Raw genomic sequence first — 23,481 nt, 5'->3', positions numbered from 1 at the left:
AACACTTACCAGGCATACTTAGATCCTTTCTTATTGGGTTCAACCCAGTAAAATCCAGGTGATTGGGTTCATTCTTTTTTAAACTGTTGTTTGTAAATCTTTTTTTTCTTAGCGGCACTAGGGCCAGGCAAGCTTTGAGAAGTATCACTATCACTGCTAGTATCACTTACAACCATTTTTTTTAAGTTTATTTCAATTAACAGGATATAAAATAAGTTAAAACTAAAATCTAGTCTACGTATAAACGGCGAAGTAAATCACACAAAGATGTTTAGGTTCATTCGGGGAATCCCCGTTCGGCCGCACTCAACCAAGCCAACTGTGCAGATGCGAGGTTGCATTTTATGATTATTGCATGATTTAACGATACGAAATTGACAAATATTGGGATGCATTTTTGTTTGTTAATGAGTTTTTTTGGTATAGCAAAAAAGCTAAAAAGCATGAGATTTTTAGGCAAAATATTGAAAACATGAGATTTGTTTGAAAAACATGAGACCTCATGCAAAAACTTGAGACCTGGCAACACTGTCTCCGAATGAAGATTTTTGGGTCCCGTGAACGAGAAAACCTAAAAGCGCATGCACTTTAATCCCGAAGTAGTTTAGGATTTCTCCCGCGAACAAACTTAATGTTCCCCTCCACTCCCCCCGTGACACTTTTTTAATTTATAAGAAACTGGTTCAAACTTTCTTATGCCATAGATGTATCTCAGACAAGACTTATGTGATTGATTTTCTATATAAAAAAAATTCTCAAATAGATGTCAAATAATTTTATTAAGAGAATATGTATTCAAATTTTCTAATCTCTTACTTGAATGGTTTCAGAGATATGCGAATTTTGTCCATAAAAGTTGTATTTTTTTATCGCAATTTCTTTACTTTGGTATATTTTTTAAATTTATTTTTGTTTAGTAGGTTTAAAAGAATAAACGCACTAGGAATAATTTATGTCCCAAAATTGGTTGCGGTAGTTAAAATAGTTCCGAAGCTATAAAACAAAAACTAGTTTTAAGGTTATCTTCAAAGAGCTCTAGCTCCCTGAAGAAACATTTTCGGACCCATGTTCATATAAACTTTTCTTTTTTTTTTGCGGTTTTATTCAACATAATCAATGGAACACCTTATATAGTAAACATATTAGCCAAACAGATTCCTGATTAAGGCTTAAATTCAAAAATAGAAATTAATTTAACCGGGTAAAACACATAATGAAACTAGTTAAGGAACTCTTAACATAAACACAACTAAACTTTTGCATTGTAAAAGCAAAATATTATTAAATTTAAAAATATTCTTTTACCAAACAAAAATAGTTGATACGTATTATTATCAAATTATGTATAACTACGGACGTCATCCTTACCTATCTATACGTCTAGAAATAATAGTTTAAATAGTATATCGAACACCGCCGAAGAAGGAAGTCAGGTCGAACTATACCCAACAAGGGATTTTGATTGACAGCAAAATTTGAAATCGACGATTTTCTATGCTTTTGAATATTATTATATGTGTACAGGTATCTAATTTATATAATAGCCATTGTTACGTTGAGGTTAAGTTTCAGTCTGTGATTGTTTGCCTAATTATTGGTTATATTTATATATATATTTCCTTATATATCTTATCCTTTATTAAAATATTCTTAAATAGAAAATAAATAATCCAAACCGCATCATACGTCCTGGGTACGTAATTTTTAGGTCATATTTATGCCTATACGTTCATTGTTATAAAAATAACGTATTTAGTACATACTTTTCGATACATAGTTCGTACGTATGTACAGGTTGTCCCATTTTGGGTACTTTTGCGGGATATCTCCGTTATTTTGAGAGATAGACAGTTGCGGTTTTCGCGATACTATGCTAGTTTTTCACAAAACTTAAGATGCTGTTAACAAAATTTTCATAGCCCTTTTATTTTTTAAGATACAGGGCATTTCTGAAATTTTTGCATTTTTGGACCCTCGTCGTATCTCCGTTATTTTTTAAGTTTTTGTAAAAGTAAAAACTCATTCTTATAAATTTTTTTCCATAGAATCTAGTGGTATAGATATATATATTTTTTTATTAATAGTTTTTGAATTATAACCCAAACTTATGTTTTTTTAAATGCAACACTATATATTTATAGTTCATAAAATTGGTCTTTTTTTTTCCTTTTTAAAAATATATGACAGTATGGACTTATTTTCAAAAATACGCAAATAACTAAAATTTTTCTAGATTAAATGCATAATAGTAGTAATGCATAAATAATAGTAGGTCATAAATAACAATAATAGACAAATATATTTTAACGCTAAAAAAACGCAGGCTGCAGTATTTACGATGAAGACTAACCTTGGTGGCCCGGAGCTGGTTATGGCAGGGAAAACATTGCCAATGAAATCATCTTTACATCTTCTAGGAGTCGAAGTCACCAACAGTGTATCCTGGCATGACCACGTTGCAGAGATCGCCAGGGCAGCTTCCAAAAAACTCGGAGTGCTTTTCAAAACGAAAAAACTGTATACACCAGAACAGCTGCTGACTCTTTATAAGGCTCAAATACGCCCTTCCCTCGAGTATTGCTCGCATGTCTGGAGCTCTGCACCCAAGCATAGTTTAAACATGCTGGATTCTATACAGAAGAGAGCTATTCGTCTTATCGACAAACCAGAACTAACAAAGAGTCTGGATAGTCTGGAGCACAGGAGAAAGGTGGCTGATCTCTGTTTATTCTACCGTTATTATCACGGTAAGTGCTCCTCTGAGCTGGCAGGCCTGATTCCACCCAGGGCTGTTCCGGCAAGAAGGACGCGTCTAGCAGTTGCGGCTCATCAACATCGAGTCCACCTGCCTACCCCAAGGACGTCGCTGTATCGGGACTCATTCATCTGGAGAACATCTTCTTTGTGGAACGGGCTTCCACCTCAGATATTTCCCGACGCATACAACCTACAGCGATTCAAGATAAATGCCCACAAATATCTTCGCGCAAGCACCACTCCAAGAGTGACATAGAACTTTCCTCTTGTGCTTGTGTTTACCATAAAAAAAAAAAAAAAGTTACAAATTAATAACGATGAATGGGGAATTGCACCATTCCTATTTTTTTATAATAAAGGAACATAAAAAAAATATATAAATTTAATAAACACTATAAGAAAACAACCATTAACAAAACAACAATGTAACAAAACGTGTTCAAAATTACCACCATCTTTTTTGATCTAAAATTCGAACAAGTTGTTGGCATCAATTTGCTACAAATTTATACCATTAGCAAAATAGCGTCCGGCACTCGGCATCGCCAGGATGTAAATGTTAAACTATGTTAAATTTGTATGGATATTACTTATATGTTTTTAAGATCCGTTGTGCGTCAGGTTTTGGCACTCCAATTTCTTTTTCGATTCGCCTGCATGAGCTCGAGGGTGTCGCTTCTATATAACCTAAAACATCTATTTCTTTTTTCCGTGCTCAAGTAATTTGTTTTTTAAACGAGCAAATTTACTAAAAAACGGTTGCCTTCTCTCTGGATTTCTAACAAGCATAAAACTACAACATTAGAAATTGGTCGGTAGTTATACTAACTTACTTACGGAAATATAGTTCAAAAGCTTCTTCAGCATTTTCATTGCTTTGTTTAAAACATACAAGCATATCATATTTTTCATAATTTTCAAATGCTGCAATTTTTTTAACAAAATTCACAAATAACGAAAATAAATAGGTTTTGATGCTTAAACTCATCCAAAAACAGAGAAATGTCAATTAAAACCCGAAGATAGTTGTTATTAATTTATTTATTTATTTATTAACGGTATCCACCAATTTTACAAAAATAAAAATGATACAAAAGATACTAATATTAATTCAACTTAAGCTTGATAATAGTAAGACATAAATCAATGTTACAAATTAATTTAAAGAAACATGTTAATTTAATAAAAAACGCTGCCCATTAAATTATGAATTTGATAATAAAAATTTCGAAAATTGTTATTTATTTGCATATTTTTGGAAAATGAGTCTATACTGTTATATATCTTTAAAAAGGTAAAAAAAAGGCCAATATTATGAGCTACAAATATACAGGGTGTTCCTTTTAAAAAAACATAAGTTTGGGTTACAGCTCAGAAACAATTAATCAAAAAAATATATATCTACACCACTAGATTCACGGAAAAAAAATCTATAAGAACCAATTTTAACTTTTACAAAACGGAGATACGATGAGGTCCCAAAATGTACAAATTTCAAAAAGCCCTGTATCTTAAAAACTAAAAGGGCTATGAAAATTTTGTTGATGGCTTCTTTAGTTTTACAGAAAAGTAGCACAGTGTCGCGAAAACTGCAACTCTCTATCTCTAAAAATAACGGAGATATCCCGCAAAAGTACCCAAAATGGGACACCTTGTACATTAGTTACGTCTGGCAAACGTATGTACATATAAAAAGAATAAAAAAAACGTTTAAATTTTTGTTAATACACAAAACTATGTTAGGAAAGAATTTTTTTCAAATATACGTATTTTTACAGTTTTATTTTCAATATTTCTAATTTCGGTAGGGTAAACAGAAAAAAAACCATCTGCATTCTTCTTCGCTTTGATAGAAAAATAGTTAACGAATTCGGTATAAATTAGACAACAACTGTTAAGTCGGGATTCCCTCTTTCCAAAGGACTAATAAACACTATATGTATTTAGTTAATTTACACGTTGATCTGGTCGAAAAGTAATTAGGCAAATGATTTTCAAAACAGCTAAAAATTATAGATAATGGACTATTTGACATAATAATATATCAATATTATCAAGATTGGTCGCAAATACAACCCAGTTTTCTTGTTGCCCCACTGACTGTCAAATAAAGAATTGACAACATGAGGGAGTTGACACTGTTGACAGTGTTTAAGACAAGCGACAGATGCGAGAACGAACACCCTTCTTTCAGACGGCTTAGCAATATTAGCGTCATGGCGTGGGTTGTCCCTTTGTAATAAAAGTTTACAGTCCTGTGAATTTAGGATTTACAAAATTCAGTTTATAAAAAAAATTTTTTTTACATTTGAATTTAGTTTTTTTTTTCACTCAGTGATAGGAAGGATCTTCTACGAATTAGTCTAATTCATGGTAAGAGCATATTTATTCATTTTAGTAGTAATGTATTATAATAAATTACTTATTAGATGATTTTAAAATATAACTTTAAGGTGAAGCATTACAAGCAGGCATTGGAAGCACAAAGAAACTTGAAGACTGTAATTCACAATAGTTGCGAAGACAAATTTTTTGTATTTTTTTTAATTCAATTTTTTTTAATTTTTTTATAAATAAGTTGTTTTTTCTCCCAAATTCATTTTACCACATAAAAAAAGGAGTAGTGTAAACATCCTAGACACGTCATATTATGTCCAATACATAACGTAAAATATCCTAAAAATACGTATATATACGAATGTACATATGATGTAGAATCCTGCGGAAAGTGGACGTTCTATTTCTTTTATATACGTCTATTGGGTACGTAGAAAATACGTCTTTACTACGTTTTTGTGCTGTTTGGGAATTATCGAATCATTGAATAAAATCTTTCTATAACTGTTATTCTAAAGAGTGTTTAAATGTAACATGATTATTATAAAACCATAGCAGCATTTATTTATTCTGTAAATTGTAACAAATGCCATTAAAGTATACATATCTGACATTGTTTCACGATTTGTGGGTGACTTGGTTATTCAAGCAGTTGTTTTTTGAGTTTAAACTTGACTATAGTTTACAAATTTGATTAAGAATAAAGGTTTTTATTAATGACGGATTTAACTTGATGAAATGGTAAAATGGTTAAAGAAATTTAGTACATTAATCTTTGGGTCTACCTTGAGGCACATTTGAGTGAAAAACATAGTTGAATGCAGAATACGTATTTTTGTTTATTAGGTTCTTCAGAGTAAAATAACCAAATAAAATTTTCGCTTCAGTTTCGTATTTGTGATTCCTTATTTATATTTTAATTGCTTCTTTCCTTTTTAATAAAATATTCAATCTTGCATTTTCATGAATTTTTGGACGACCTGACCATATACGATTTTTTCACTGTCCCTGTATCCCTAAATTTTCTTTCAACTTTAAATATAATATCTTTTATTTAGCATAGCTACATACAAAAAAAACTATGGTATCAAAAAGAATATAAAATATAAACAACAACATACATAAGACTGCAAAGAGAAAAATTTACTTACTGTACTTCTTTTAATGAGCTTTTTTTGTTATTTTGCATTCAAAAAATTGCTTGTTTTTTTATTAGATACTTAAACAATTGTTAATGCATTTATTTCATATTTTTTGACATGTATCATATTTTGTATGTTTTAGAAGCTTTTAAATTTATAAGAATAGCAATTTTGAAAGCCGCGTATCTTAGAAATAGTTGAATAAACGTATGGTATGTGATAATCAAAATGTTTATAATTTTGTGTAGAATGCAAAAATGTAATCACATACAGGATGTTCCATTTAAAATGAGAAAGTTGGTGTTGATCATGACTACATTAGGCACCCTGTATATAAAATTTTTGTTGAAAAAATGCGCATCCAAAAATATTAATCGACATATGCAAGCGTTTTTTCGAACACGCCTTCATTTAATTTTTATTGAATTTGTTGCGTATTTTGGCAGTTCACTGTATATAGTTTACATTTATTAAAAATGTTTTTTTAGATACTAGATAAATTATGTACAGTCAACAAAATTGAAAATGTCCCTCGCTCCGTGGCTCTTTACCCATTTACACGTAATTTAAGCACAATTTGGCTACACTGTATGAATGAAGAAAGTATAGCGGCATTTTTCGAAAATAAGTAACAGGGGCTGATGCGGGGGCAGCTTATGCGATCGATCCCATTATAACATTGTGTGTAAGGTACCATTGTAAATTTTAAGATCTATTTTTAAGGAGCGTTTTTCCATATTAATTGGCGGCACGGGGATGCAGGTAATATGTATAAGGTGGTAATTATAAATAAATTTGATGGTAAGTAGTATTGTACTGTCTTTTGTGTTTATAAGTGCCTCGAGTCTATTTACGTGTTTAATTTTTAAAGTGTTTTATGTAATATTTTTTCATAATGCCAAGATTGCCCGGACAGAGGGAGAGTATCATGGAAATTCGTACTAGAATTATTATTATGCATGAGATGGGTGCCACCTTACGAGAAATAGCAATGGCTACGGATCTTTCAGTAAGTTTTTTTTTGTATGCATTTTGTTTAAATTTTTTGTTAGGTAAAATCTATTTAAACTAAACTATGAAATTTGTCAAAAATCTTCAAAAATTCTCTTTAACTTTTATTTAAAAAAAAAGGTTTGTTTTTATACGGAACCAACTTTTTTTGATATCCCGAAATAAGCTAATAAATTTAATAAATCAAAAACGAAAATTATCATCTCATCGTCCCGGGAATCTATTCAAATAGGAGTGATTTCGAGGGTAATTTATAATTTTTTCATTAAATTTTTTATTTAGAAAAATAGGTGAAAATTACATATCTTAAGTTTAATTTATCGATAGATATCTAAAAAAGTTATAAAACTGACCTATATTTTTTAACAAAGAAAAATATACATGTTATTGGGTCTATCAAAATAAAAAATGTTTTTGTTTTATTTTTAAAGTAAAATCATTTTACATATGATTGATTATTTTTTTTTGAGGTAGTATTTTTTAAATCCAAGCAAACCTTATACAGGGTGAGTTTTTTAAAGTGTTGCAACGCGATATCTTGAAAACATTCAAGTTTTTTCTAAATATTTAAAAAACGAAGGTATAGTTTTTTTTTAGATAATAAATAAATTTAATGCAGTACCATACCCTAAAAAAAGTATTAATGGGTTTAAAGGTTTTTCAAAAACGGTAGTCGAATGTAGTATATAGAATGTATGTGTACTATATAGAATAGAATGTAGTAGATATTTTGAATTTTAAATTTAATATCTGACTCACTACAGCACCAGTTGAGGGTTAAGGGGAGTGGCCCTATTAAAAAATGTTTTTTAAAATAATATTTAGTCCAAAACGCACCATGAGCCAATCCACTACCTATTTACCGCATTATTTGTATCCATCTAGTATATTTTTATATCTGTATTATTATTGTATTTATTATTATACCTGTGAATGGGTTTTTTTATGCCAAATTTAAGCTTTACCTCGTTAATTATATTTATTCGATTTAGTAATATGATACATTATGTATATGCATTTTACGATATTAGACTGAGCTTAGCATTGACATAAGTGAGCTTTGACATAGGTAAGTTACGAAAAAGAAGAGAAGAATTCTATCGCCTGCTTTTATTATAATTTAAAATAATTTTGTCTCTTCGCGCCGATTGTTATTTTTAAATATGAAGGTTTTATAAAAGTCATAGCAAACATTTTAATCTGAAATATTTTCACTTTGAAAACTTTGTCAATATTTTCGCTTTATTTGCTTTTCACCATATATTAAAAAAAAATTTGTCATAGAAATATATTTTGACGTAACGCTCTGAAAGTTTTAAAAAAACACCAACAAATAATATAAAATTATATTATTGTTAAGAGACGCTGTTATTTCTTTTTTAGTACCTACTTTATTAACTTATTCTTAATAATAAAATATTTACTGCTATTTTTTATCTATACCTATACATATAGGTCACCCCTTTGCTAAACTGTTGTCACTAACCTAATAGTATAATAGATATCTATTTAATTAATTAATACTAATTACTGCATTTGCTTTTAAACAGGTCAAACAAGTTAGACGCTGTATCCAACGTCAAGAGGCAGAAGGGCATCTAGAAACCAGACAACATCCTGGAAGGCAACCTGTATTGACCGAAAATATGAGAGAAGCTATTGTTACCCAAGTAAGAAATAACTCTTTCACAAATAGCCGGGTGGTCAAAGAAACCATGAACTTGGATGTTAGTATGCAAACAATTAGGAATACTCTTCGTTCAGCTGGAATAAATTGTAGACGACCAGCCAAAAAGGCCAAATTAACGGTCGACAACGCAGAGCGAAGGCTTAGGTTTGCTCAAGAAAATATTGACCGAGACTGGTCAAATGTGGTATTTACCGAAAAAACGTTTTTTTCGGACATAAGGTCCCATCAATTATAGTGTCATCATTTATAGTGTGGAGACCTACAAGTATCAGATATGATTCCCATTATGTCCAAGAAACTGAAAAAAGCGGGAAAATAACATTATCATTATGGAGTTGGATGACCCAAAATGGACCCGGAATGCTAGTAACCACGCCACCCCAAATGAATTCCGCGGACTACGTGGACATTTTGGAAAATTCTTCTGCCTTCATACAGAATATTATATACGGCTGGACCAATATCCTTTATGCACGATAATTGTCCAATTCATACCTCCCGTATGGCGAGAACATGGTTTGAGCAACATCCGGAATTTAATTTAATTCCATGGCCATCCAGAAGCCCCGACTTAAACCCCATCGAAAATTTGTGGGCTGAAATGGTGAATTTTTGGGATACTTTTAATCAAGGCCCGATTTTAGACCCGATTTTAGTAATTACGCGGGATTAATGCGGAAAAGGCTGCAACAATGCATTGACGCAAATGGTTTTTATACCAAATATTAATTAAGAAGCCATACCAATACCAAATACACCCTGTGATATTAAATAATTATTATTTAAAAAAAAATGTGTACGTTTCGAAAAAAACACAATACGTAGGCTATTTAAAAGTTTAAATAAACAAGTATTTTTATTGTAGATTTAAATTGTAATTATACTTACTAAAGCTTGTTAGGAGTAGTGTTGAATGTTATTAATTGTTATTAAGATGTTATACTTAAAGAACTGTAATTTGTCATTAAATAGGAAATAAAATTTTCGCTTTGAAACTGACCTTTGATCCATTACTTATACGTTTTATAAGGTTTAAAAAAAAGTAAATAAAAAAAGATACGGGACTACTACAATTAAAGTTTAGTAATTAAAGTTACCTTCGCTTCAATAAAAAAAATATAAAAAATAGTTTTTTATCCAAGAAGAAATCACGAGAGTGCCTTATTTACAAACGGAAATATTACTTTATTCATCACTTCAGTAAAAAAGTGTGCTTTACTTATGAGAACCACATAGATTTTTTTCTACCTCTTACCAAAACATAGACATAAACAATTTAAAATATTGATTTGCCGAACAATATTTTGGGTTAATCGAACAAGTGGGGACAATTTTGAACAGTTTTTTGTAAAAACAATGTCCACTTAACTTGATAATGAGTAAAAAAAATTTCAATAACGCAAACTAACTTTCTTAATATGCAACTTTTACTATATGAGTATAGGCAATTTTTGGTATATCAACCAACTTCTTTTGACGAGTTCTACATTCTGTATTTTTATATAGGTATACTTATAAATAAAATGTGAGGAAAAAGAAACAAAAATCTTAATTTTTTTCCCATATTATGGTAGTACTTAGTACAAGTACTTAGTTTTACAGCGCTGGACAGGGTATTCCAAAATAAGTAGTTTTGGTAGTATCTCAGCTCGTATTACGTTATTAATGCTAGGAGGCGGTGCTAACCATAGCGCGCTATTTTTTATGAAACCTTTAATGCCTTAAACAGGTTTGAGTTTGCGTTTTTCATTTCCTAGACACACGATGAAAGAGAAAAATCTCAACATATACAACATATACCTATCGTTTCTGCTGTAGCACTTAAAGTATCTATTATTATAATGTTTCCTTTTTTTATGATTACCTATATTTTGGTTTACACATACTGGTTGCTGCCAGAATTAAAAAAACTATTATTTTATCATAGAATTACATCTGTTTGTTTACTTATTTTTAAATACACACCATATATTTAAAAATAATAAAAACAAATAGGTATTTTTTTAAATTATATTATTTTATACAATAACGTACACTTTAAAAGTAAAAAACAATTTAAAATTTGAATTGGTATTTTTATTTAAGTTGCATTTTATTTTTTAAATGTTGGGTGAGTAATATAAAGTAATACTTTGATAAAAAAAAATTCAAAGAAAACATCGATTAGGATTTTTATGTAATGCATAAAAAAGTAAAAACGATTTTTTTTTTCTATTTATTTTGACAACAAGCAGCATTTGACAACAAAAATATAGGTTGTGAAAGGTCAAGCAAAAAAATAATAATTTAGAGTTAAGAAATATAATGTCCCAATAAAAAAATAACTGAAGGTAATTTCTCAAAAGTGATGAACCAAACAGAATTTTGAAAAGCGCATTTAGCCAACGTATAAAGCACTATAGCGCATTGTCCTAAAAACTTTACATAAGGAAGAAAAACAAACTGATTTTTTTAATATCAGCTTGCACAGCCACAAAAATATTCGAAACGTCCCATTGCAAAAACCCCATCTACTGAAAAATGAGTTCCGTCACCTTTGCCTATTTATACACGACTAAACTCGATCGATACTCTACACCCTACCGCCCGCCGTACGCTACCCCTTTCAGTCAAAAGCCATGTTGCCAAATTGTAAGGCAACGAAGTCCGAGAGCAGATGCGAGGGACATTTTCAAATTTGCCGACTGTACATTTAAAGTGTCGTATAGTTAGATGTTCCTTTCTGTTATAGGTAATAAATAATATGAATTTAAAAAATATCTGAAGTTTAAAATGACCCAAAATAAAACGATTTTTCAATACAAAATCGGCGATTATTGGAAAAAATAACTATAAGCAAATTATTTATGGGCAACACAAGGTCTATCGGCGTTTCCTTTTATTTCGGATATCTGTACTATACTATGGGAATCAATGGAAATTATAGGGGCCACATGACATGGCTGTGACAGGCAGATAAGCTCGCTTCATTCGTTAAAAGTCGAGTCGTCTGATGGGGTCCCGCACAAAGCCCGATTGTCGGCTAAATTGCTTTAATTTGACTAAAATTAGGGTGTAAGAGAACTTTGAAAATACGGATAATGTGGTTAATTTAAAAATACCTTTTTATCAGATTTTCTGTTTAAATTTGTAAAACATATTATTTGTCTGGGCTTTGTTGGCAGGTGAACGAACATTCAGGAAAAACGATAATATAAATTATATATTGTACGTAAAAGCTATAGAAGTAAAAGTACGGAAGTAATACAGTAGCAATCTTTTTCACATATCATTTATTAGGACCTCCTAGAAATTTAAGATTACCAGCTCGACAAAAAAATTGTTCGTACATTACATAAAAATATTACACTAAGACGGATTACGACGGCCCACAACGGTCTGAAATCCAATATTTCTGGACAAAACCCCTAAACATAAGACAATCAAGTCAAATCTACATACTCTAAGGTTTTTGAGGTCGCTAAATTCAAAAATGATATTTGTTTTTCAAAATTCAAAATTACGGACACAAAATGGCGGCCAAATTGTATAAAAAAATCGTGTTTCGAATTAAAATCAACTTTCCTTTACGGTTTTGGGGTCGCTGAATTCGAAAATTTGATTTATTTTTTGAAATTCAAAATGGCGGGTACAAAATGGTGGCCGACTCGTATAAAAAGCAGCGTTTTAATGTTAAATCAATTTTAATTTACGTTTTCTAGGTTGCCAAATTCGAAAACTAACCTTATGAAAACGTAAACTTAAAATTGCTTAACTTAAAAACGCTTTGCTTTTTATACGAAGTCGGCCACCATTTTGTACCCGCCATTTTGAATGTATTAATTGTGATTTCAAATTAGAATTCAACGAGCATAAAAAACCCCCCTTTAGCGTAATTTAGTGTGAATCTGATTTTTTTTGAAGAAATGTACGCCATTTTCGATTCGCCATTTTGAATATATTAATTCTGATATCAAATTCAAATTAAACGAGCATAAAAAACCCGCCTTTAGCGCGATTTGGGGGTGAATCCAATCTTTTTTACGAAGAAATGTCCGCCATTTTGGATCCGCCATGTTGAATTTATTGATTTGCATGTCAAAATCGAATTTAACGAACCCAAAAACCTTTAGATACAAAGTTTCAATTCTCGACCGACAATTCAATCTATGGTCAGATTTACAGGCGTTTTGAACCACTGTGCGAGTCCAGAAAAATATTCGTTTACGGGGGAAAGGAGGAAAAAAGTCTGTCAACGCGAATCACGTACATGATACTTTACACAAAATGAAATACTTCTTACCTTAGCGAGATCTCGCGCAATAACAACTAATTTGATACACAATTTTTTTTTTAATACAAAAAAAAAGCAACGTGAAGCAATCTAATTTTCACCTTTTTTACGATAACTCGGAAAATTTTAAACATAATTTGATCAACACATTAATTTTGTACACATCTTCACGATTATTTTACATGTCGTATGCTGATTGTAACACAATTACTCGAATCTGTACAATGATTTTCCAGAGCGCTGGAAAACTTAACGAACAGCTATCGAGATACACCTGTCATCAGGTATTCAATAAAATCACCCGACTCTCCAAAATTTAGGAACCTAACGCCATTTAGACAAGATGTAGAGGTATTTTACCTCGAATGGTAACATTTGATTTTTCGGGTTTTGTCCGGTTTTTTTGCATTTCTGACCACTGTGCGGCCGTACAAATTAAAACTAAAAAATAGGTGTTAGCTAAAAATAATGACATCCGATATTTACGAACGTGAGATCAGTTGTAAGTTGTACAAGAATTTCGGTATTATTTCGATCTTTCTGATTTACGCCACACCTTGCATTTCTTCTTTAGAATACTTGAAATAAACTAAATAAATCATTGACCAAGCAATGTGAAAATGCTTATGGAGAGGTTTAGTAGATTTGACTGCAGCAAAAATCTTAAAAATGCCAACTCGTATTTGGTAAATTAATGTGAAAGCTCATTAGAATCAACAACATTGCTTACTAATTTTACAAAAAAGTTCAAACTTGATGCTTGTCGTTGACTTATGGCCACTCAATTGTTTCTTTTTCTAATTGGTGTATTTAACACAATTGTAACTTCTTTGAAAACATTTTTTTTAACTTAATAAATTGGACTTTATATGTCTTATAGAAAATTATTATATATACTCTATTTCAGATTTATTATTTCAGATATTATTATATATTATATATATTATATTATTATATATATTATATATATTATTATAACTTTATTAACATTTTTATTTGTCGGATGTTATTTAAATGTTTTTCGATGATATATAACATTATCTATATAAATCATATATTTTATATGTATTTCAATGAAGAGACTTTTCAAGCCTTCAAAGGCTGAATCAAATATCGTTAATTACAAACGGCAAACCTATACTATTTATATAAAAACATCACAAAAAAACTTTATTGTGGTTAAATTTGCTCTTATAAGCATTTATAAATAGTCTCAAAAAGGTACTCAAAAAGAACCCATGCTAATAAAATATTTTTATTTTATTAAACTCGTTTATTAGTTTTATTTACGATTATAAAATCGATTCCAGTCCATAAAAACCATTTACAAAGGTATTTAATTAATGTTATATTATTTTTTTATTACTAACTTAAAAGACTACATAAATACAATTATTAAACTATAAATATTTTAATCAAAACAACGGCTGAGATTATTTTATCACACCCATAGAGATTAATAAAATTAACAAAGTTTATAAGCTCTATACCTTTTGTTAGAAGAAAAGATAAATGGCGAAATTGAAAACAACACCACGCCTATCATGGTGGCTGAGATGATCATACTTGTAATCACTATAATACAGGGGGTTTCAGAACTATGGGATCAAACTTCTAGGGGTCGTTCAGTGCAACAGTAGAATCCATTTGAGTATAGGAACCCATGTCCGAAAATGTGTCACTACGCCACTACGGCCCTAAGACGCGTTTAAATTTAGAAAAAATATTAATTACCTAAATAGGATCTGATGCATTTATTTTTACCTTTTGTATATGATACCATCACAACAAAATTGTTCAAAATGTCTTCCTTCAACTTCAATACACCGATTTAAACGCCGCACATGATTTCGGCGGACTACACTAAAAATTTGATCCTCGTTTTGAATTATTTCAAATGCTGCTGTTATTCGTCCAATTAAGTCTAGCTCTGATTCTACTGGAGTTTCGTAGACTAAAGACTATGTCCTTGATGTCCCCACAAGAAAAAATCGAGCGACGTTAAATCGGGTGACCTAGGAGGCCAAGAAACTGCTCCACCTCTGGCAATCCAACGGTGCCCAAACCGCTGAGTCAAATACTCGCGTACTTGTACAGCAAAGTGAGCCGGCGCTCCATCATGCTAAAACCACATTTGCTGTCTAACGTTTAGTGAAACATTTTCAAGGAGTTCTGGGAGAACTCCTCCAAGAAACGCAGATAAATAGGCCCTGTTAACCGTTCCGGTAGAAGGTATGGCCCAATTAAATAATCATCAACAATGCCTGCCCATACGTTGACAGACCAACGATTCTGATATTTTCTTGGAAAAATTGCATTAGGATTTTCTTCCTCCCAAACATGGCTATTCCTACTATTAAAAATACCGTCTTTTGTGGAAGAGGCTTCATCGGTCCACAAAACATATCGTAAAAAATTTGGTTGTGCAATGATGTGATCCAGAAGCCATCGACAAAATTGAACTCTAGGATGATAATCGGCTGCAGTCATACCTTGAACTTTCTGGAAGTGGTAAGGATGGAGTTGTTGCTCGTGTTGTACCCGCCAGACAGAAGCGTTACACGTATTCATATTCTTAGCGACGTCACGTATGCTATTTGATGGTTCATCGGCAACTCGCTGAAGCACCTCTTCTTCAAATTCGATCGTTCTTACGGTTCGAACAACACCAGTATCATGCATCTTGGTCTTAAACATGTCTGTCCCAGCGAGCCGCCGATGAACCGCAATAAACTTTTTGTATCCAGAATGCTGTTGTTCGGGGTAACGTTCATCATACAACCGCGATGCTGCTCGTGCATTGCAGTTTGTTGCTCCGTATGCCAAATGTATATCCGCCAATTCTTGACTGGTAAAGTTTTCCATTAGCAATAAATGTTTAAAAATTGTAAGCTATAAAATTTTTAAACATGACATTGAGAATTTTATTTTAAACAATTGTTGTTATGGTATCATGTACAAAAGGTAAAAATAAATGCAGCAGATCCTATTTAGGTAATTAATGTTTTTTATAAATTTTAACGCGTCTTAGGGCCGTAGTGGCGTAGTGACGCATTTCCGGACATGGGTTCCTATACTCAAATAGATTCTTCTGTTGCACTGAACAACCCCTAGAAGTTTGATCCCATAGTTCTGAAACACCCTGTATAGAAAAACATTATTTTAGGGTTCTTTGAGCGAATATTTTCTTGCGCAACGAATTTTATTGTTATTGTCTTATTTTTGATGCCCCTCTATGGAATATTAAAGATTTTGGATAAGTAAAAAGAATTTTTAAAAATTAAGTTAAAAAAATTGCTATTTTTTCGCTCAATTTTGCCTTACATTTATATTCAAGAGGAAATTTGAATTTGAGGATGATTTCATTATTATAAAAAATCTGAAGAAATAATATTTGGAATTTTTTTATTAAAAATCTTGACTTATAGTTTATTGCCCTCAACCTTACCTCACTACTTGTCTGTATGTTTTTAAAAATGTCAGTGTGTTAATCTTTATTAGTACTATTTATAGCTTCCACTTCATAATCATCGATATCTGATATGTCAGCATTCTGACCAATTTCCAATGTTTCAGGTTGATAAATGTCCTCTGATGAAAAGGGTAATCTAATTACCTCACTAACATGTGAATTCGAATGAACGGTTTTTAATGATATGATTTTTTAAATATTCTTTTTTACTTTCTTTTCAAAATTTTCGGATTTTTAATATTTTTCCAAGAAGAAATTCTAGACGGTTTGAAAAAAATTAAACTTTATAAATGAGTATTGGCAAGAAAAAATAAAACAGATTCTTTTCTAGCAGATATCATAAATTAATTTAAAGCGTAGTCTTCAAAAAGTTTGTGCTGCTTAGGAGCCTAATTATCAGTGATGAAGATGATCAATGGGTGTCGGATTAACACCAGTTTAATAGTTCTTTGCTGTCACGTACAGGAAATACAAATGTATGTATACCAATAGACAATAGCAAGAGTTGTTTAGAGTTTCAGCTTTGGCAGTTGCTCCTAGTAATTTTTATGCTCCAGTTCCAACTTCAGTCTGATATCCCCAGTTGATTGAATTACCTTTTTTGCAGCGTCATGGTTGCCCATATTCTGTGATTCGATTATCTCTAAATTGTTTTGCTCTTTGGCTAGGACTGCGAGATCCTCACAGCAGTTTTGTACAGTTTTGACCTAATCTCAAACTGTCCTTAAGCGTTTGTTGCTGCCTCGTCTCTTGTAGGTTGCGAAGATTCGGCCCTTGGCGATTCTTCTCTCACCAGTTGGACACAGGTTCTATTATTTAGTTCTATTAAGTCCTATTATGCTTGCTTTTAAGTTTATTGCTTCCAGGCCCAAGTTTAGCGTGAGTACATATTCGATAATTTTAAGAAAACAATTGATAATAAATAAATGTTAATTCCAAGGTAACTGTTGGTATTTTTAGAATAAAATTTTTCATTATTCATCACTCTTTACCTAGATACTCTTTTTGAGCCCCGATAATATCAATTATCTGATAATTTAACTTTGGAATTTCAATATCACAATTTGCAGAATGTTCCTCTACTGATTTATTTTAAGGTTTCTGTAATGTTTCATTATTATTTCATTCTCATTCATTTTTATTTACCGTAGCAGATATATTTTAGGGCTTAATTTCCTTCTGCAAAGCACTTTTTATTGTTCCCTTTCTTGGACTATTAACTGTAGCAAGCATGATAAGTCCGAAGTATTTTAGCTTCCGGTTCTTCAGAGTGAGAATTATTTTTTTGCTTTTGCTTATTCTCTGCATCGCTTACACGTTGATGTTCGGATATCCGAAAAATGCGGCGATATATCCACAGCACAAAGGATCCTAATATCTTCAATGTGGCTTCCATTGTGATCCATGCCTCTGCTCTATAGAACAATACTGGGAAGACAGAATACTTGACCAGTCTTAATTTTAGTTCCATGAGATTTTGCTTGTGAACCACTTTTTCGTATTGTTGAACACGTTCCTCGCATTTTCAATTCTTGTTCTTATTTCTGTTGACCTCACATTTTGTGTGATATAAGCAGGCATTTAATTTTGTTTGTATTTAATTCTGGGACTTATTCTTAACTTGCTGAGTGTTGCCTTGTATGAGTCTATGAAGCTCGTTGCAGTTAGTTGCGATAATAACTGTGTCATTAGCATATCTAATGTTTTTGATTATCTCTTAGAAAGTACTATTATTGTTAAATTCTGATGTTGATTTTAATTCTATATATTTAATACCTTTTATTAATTAAACATATTTTTTTATACGACTAATAAAAAATGTATGCAATCGGATATAATTTTTGATAACGAAATAGTTTAATTTCGTAATCAATATAACATATTTATTTTGGAATGAGTACCTTTGTAGTCATGACGTTTTCTCACTTTTATACCGTAGCGCTAACAGTCATGCTTTAAAACATGAATTAATAAGGTATCTGGAGCCTGAAAAGAAACTATTCGAACAAATAGGAATTGAGAAAAAAAAATTAAAAAATGATGAACCATAGAACCCCATACTAATATATATATTTCTCTATTCTGCAAAACATGATTCTTTGCTTATTTTACAAATATTAGTATACTTATAGGATCAGTTACACTAAAAGATAAATTTTGGGCTTAGTTAATTTAGTTATAAATCACGATCTAACGTTCAAAAATATATATATTTTTTAAGTCTTTTTTGAGGTTTGCTATCATAACTGGCGTAGTCCTACGAAACTTTCGAACGATACCCGACAAAATCGCAGAATCGGTCTATTTTAATGGTTTATTATTGGCATCGAACCCCAACTTCAACCAAATTTACGAAGAGTACCTCAGAAAGCAATCACATTTCGACCAAATCTATTTAAATTTCACGGCAATATTCCGAACATTACTTCACTGAACTAACAATTGACTTCTATGAGCGATGCGGCTCCTTATATAATCGGCAGACCACTGTTAAAACCGGAAGTTTTTCGTCCATCTTCGAGACGTCGTGCCTTGTGCCACTTGTGTCATTCCGAAACTACGCAGACTCAGCTGGTTTCTTGGTATTTACAATATCGTTACACTGTCTTTTCCCTAATATAACTTTGTGTCTAAATAATTCCAAACATGGTCGATGTTCACTTTCGAATCACCCTCCGGTCCAGGTTATCCAGTTCGCGTGAATTTGGGAACTGCTAAGCTTCTGAGATCCTTAATAAGCAACTCCTCTTTAAGAGACTATAAAGCATCCCAAACATCTTTATCTTGACTTCTGGTATGTCTAGTCATTTTATCGGCTATCCTGGGTGCTTGCCGGACTCTGGGGTTATATATACTAACTAGGCTTCTGAGTTTTCCCAAACTTTATACGGAAAAAATTTTCTATTCCTTCAGACATTTGTAAATCCTTAGCTACAACATATGCCACATCATACTCAAATGAAACAGTAAGCAAGTCTGACTGTACTTTATAAGTCACGCCGTACCGACTCTTTCGACCATTATAATATTGGGGCACGAATTTATCGAATGTCAAATCCAATTCTAAGTGGTTTGCCCCAGCTTAGAGTCTTCATGGTTTTCATAATAAGAAGCCAGTTGACTAAAGTGAATGACTCAGGCTTTACCACTTGGCGGCTTTTGAATTCTGTAAAGAAACATCGTTGATTGCTTCCAGCATTTTGTATAGAAAATGCTTGAAGCTTCCGTGAAACTTTTCCTATAAACTATGACCCTAAAGCCTCTTAGTGTCAAAAGCCGAAGTAAATCACCGTTATTGTACCTCTGGTCTTTGGCATTGACAGCATATGTCTCCTTCATTTGATCGCGGGCATCTTGAATGGAATTGCATACTTGATTATAAATGAGATACATTCTCCTACGCAACTCACTGACGTAATTCTCCCCGGGAACATTTGTTCACTATCACTATTCGAGCCGGAGACTAGCCTGGCTTTCATGGATTGCCGATCGATAAGCCAGCAGAGACAAATGAAGTAACCTAACCCAGTATCTTTGATGGCTAGAGACTACTTTGGCCAAACATCTATTAATGGTCCTATTTATTCATTCTACCATGCCATCTGACTGCTGGTGTAATACACTAGTTCTTGTTTTCTTGATTCAAGCGACTTCCAGATGTTCTGAAATAAGCTGGAGTCAAAATTTGGTCTTTGGTCTGAATATAGGTACACCAAATTAGTAGATCCATTCTTTTATTCAGGCGTCGGCTATAGTAGACGCTTCTTGGCTTGGTAGAGGGTAGGCCTCAACCCATTTGTTGAAATAGTCCATCAGGACCACGATGTACTTATTCCCTGCTTCTGATTAGAGAAACAAATCTGCAACATCAATAGAAATCCGGTTCAAAGGGACTTCCCACATTGTACTGATGCAAAAAAGATTATGAAATTAAAGCCTTCGGGTTTTTCCCGTCCATTACTTGCCGCACATACAACGCATTTTCTGTACCAATCACGTACGTCTGCGTTGCTATTGAGCCAGTAAAATCTTTCTCTTACTTTTCCCAGGGTCTTTGTTACTCCAAAATGTTCTCCTAACGTACCGGCATGGATTTCCTGTAGCAACTCCAAAATCCGACATTTAGGCACAACGATTTGCCTTCTTTTCTCTTTGCCGGCGTGGTCAACCATTTTCCGCCTCAAGAGTCCATCTTCCAAAATAAGGGAGTTCCATTGTGCCCAATATGACTTGACATTGGAAGAATACCTGGTAACTTCTTTCCAAATTGGCCCACTCCCTTTCTTTATCTAGGCTAGGACTACCTGGATATCAGTATACTTCTCTTAGTCTTTTATAAGATCCCCATTTTGCCAAGTGTCAGCAACGATGGTGGTTTTTAACAACTTAGCATTTTTCTTCTCTACCCGCTGACAATGCTTGAAATCTTCTAGACATGATCTTCTTTCTAAAGGTTGCTGAAGACCGGTCGACGATCGTCGCTTCTCATCATTCCTTATTTTAACGGGAGTGGAATTAGCGCCTTCTGGAGCATCTTCTTCTTTTTTCGTTACCTGCTTTGCCACATTACTAACAATCCAACTTCCAGTCTTGGCGGTTACGTCTTTCAATCACCTCCTTTATCATCCACTTGATTGATTCCTTAAAGTTATCTTCTTCTGGAATCACTTGTCGGATACGAGTCTGCCACTTGTTCGTGTCCTTGGCAGCTTCGCACTCAAGGGCCCTGGAATTCCAAATTTAAAATGTAAATGCAACTACTAGCTAAGGTGGATGGGCTAGTGAACAACTAAATGTTCAAATTTTTGCAAAGACTTCTGATTTCTGGCACGGATTTTTCAACTGTGTTGTGTCAATGTGGTAGACATGTTTCATGTGTGGCTAGCCATAATGCATCTCCAAATGCCTCACTGAGTAGTCGTAAACTTCTTGTTCTTCTGGGGACATTCTTTGCAGTATTGTAGCAGCATCTCCTCTCTAGGCCAATGTAAAAGCGGTGGTCTTTTTTTTTGGTACTAGTTAAATTTTTTTGACTTATTGATTTTTTGATAAACTGATATGTTTTCTTTTATAATAAATGTATATAACTCTCTATATAGTGCTATATTTTCTTACAATATTATAGTATTACCTGTTCTACTATATTAGAATATAGAATATTAATTTGATTACGATGAAGAGAACAACCCAGAATATGATGATCTAATTCCCCCACTTCGCCGCATAAACAGTTATCATCCTCCTTATTTTATGAAATCTTTTTTTTTAACCTGGCAGAATTCTCTCTTAGTTTTTTCCGAGCTCGGTTTTTAAATTGGTAAGTGTGAGTTTTCTTCCAATTTTGCAGACATTTCTTGCATCTTCACTTCCACATTGGCAGAATTTCTAGTAATTTAGCTTCTAAATCTTATAACGTTTGACCGATATTGCTTGAAGCAGCAAAAACAAAATTGTCCGGGTCATCGCCTTCCTCAAATAATGCGTTACGAAGCCGCTCCTACAAGTCCACTTTATTTTTTGTTGTATCGCAGTTCCTCTTTTCCAGCTCCCTTTTCAGATCACCAACTTTTAAATCCACCAGCGTTGGAAATTTAACATACTTTAGTTCGATTTATTTTAGTCCACTAATATTTATTTTCATTAATGTCTAGTTGACTCATGTCCAATACACAACACATACCTAACAGCAATGTAGCGTCTTCCCGTTCGTTAGCTGTGAATTAAAATAACCGAAAATAGTGAAGTAATTTATTTACACACTTTCACTGCAAAAATACGATAACTCACGACTACTATAAACATTTATTTTTACTGTTTTTATTTACAACTGTTCATGTCTGATTTAAATCTCGCGCCAATATTCCGAATTTTATTGCACTGAGCTAACAAACAGCGGTGACGCGGCTCCTTATATACTTGGGTGACCGTTCCGGGAGATTCGCTGACCTTCGAGACGTCGTGTGGTGTGCCACTTGTGTCATTCTGGAATGACGAAGAATCAGCTGGTTTCTCGGTGTTTATAATATCGTTACAATACGTTCTTGCTTAGTTCCGCTGCAATGTTTCGTGTGTTTGTTTACTGTTTACCAAGCGATGCTTCAATTTTCGTCTATCACTTGTTATTATTATTTTTATTATATACCTTTATTTATTTGGCAAGGGTAGCCATAGCCAGAGATTGAAAACAACTAATTAAGGAACACTCTGTATAAATAAATGTTGAAATATAGTTTAATATTGTTTGTAAAATGAATTCGAAAATGATAGAAATCCCTGTCTTTTTAGCGACAAAATTAGCGTGCCGACCGACCGACGGACACGATTTCCTCCCGCGTGCGACACGCAACAGGGCGTGCAGAGGATACTATGCCATACGTGGGGCCCATCACCATACCGGGCTGCTTATTGCTATTTGGAACTTTTCTACCAGTTCGGGTCCAGTCTTTTAGTGTGTTTTACCCAAAACGCGAGATATTTTGTCATTGATAACGCCTGCTGACATACCGAATCCGCCATAACAAAGACGTTGTTCATGTTCTTTATGTTGACTGCTTCTAGTGTAAACTGACTTGTGGTAAAATATTTTATTATTTTGTTGAATATATGGAAAGTTTAGTGAAAAGTGATTATGATAACAAAGAAATCAACCTTAGCTTTGTGTAACCATTCTTAAGAAATTTTTCATAGGATAAATGATGAAACCCACGATAATGTTGGTATTTATTCGACGACTGAACAAAGGTAAGTTCAACATGTTAGTCAATGAGAAATTCTCATAAGAAAATATTAAAGCTGAATT

The 23,481-nt window shown here is 32.6% G+C and overlaps 1 long non-coding RNA gene across 1 annotated transcript in view; it reads left to right on the top strand.

Annotated features, from left to right (window-relative positions):
* Window positions 1-23,252, top strand: part of LOC126741459 (uncharacterized) — a 33,057-nt gene extending 9,805 nt beyond the window's left edge. Inside the window, exon 3 of the long non-coding RNA XR_007662189.1 lies at window positions 22,968-23,252. This is a non-coding gene — a long non-coding RNA (uncharacterized LOC126741459). The remainder of the gene's footprint in view (window positions 1-22,967) is intronic.
* Window positions 23,253-23,481: the final 229 nt, after the last annotated feature.

Source organism: Anthonomus grandis, chromosome 10 (genome assembly GCF_022605725.1).
Source record: "Anthonomus grandis grandis chromosome 10, icAntGran1.3, whole genome shotgun sequence".
NCBI classification, from domain to species: Eukaryota; Metazoa; Arthropoda; class Insecta; order Coleoptera; family Curculionidae; genus Anthonomus; species Anthonomus grandis.
Note: the sequence above shows the minus strand (reverse complement) of the source record. Positions and strands in the feature narration are given on the sequence as shown.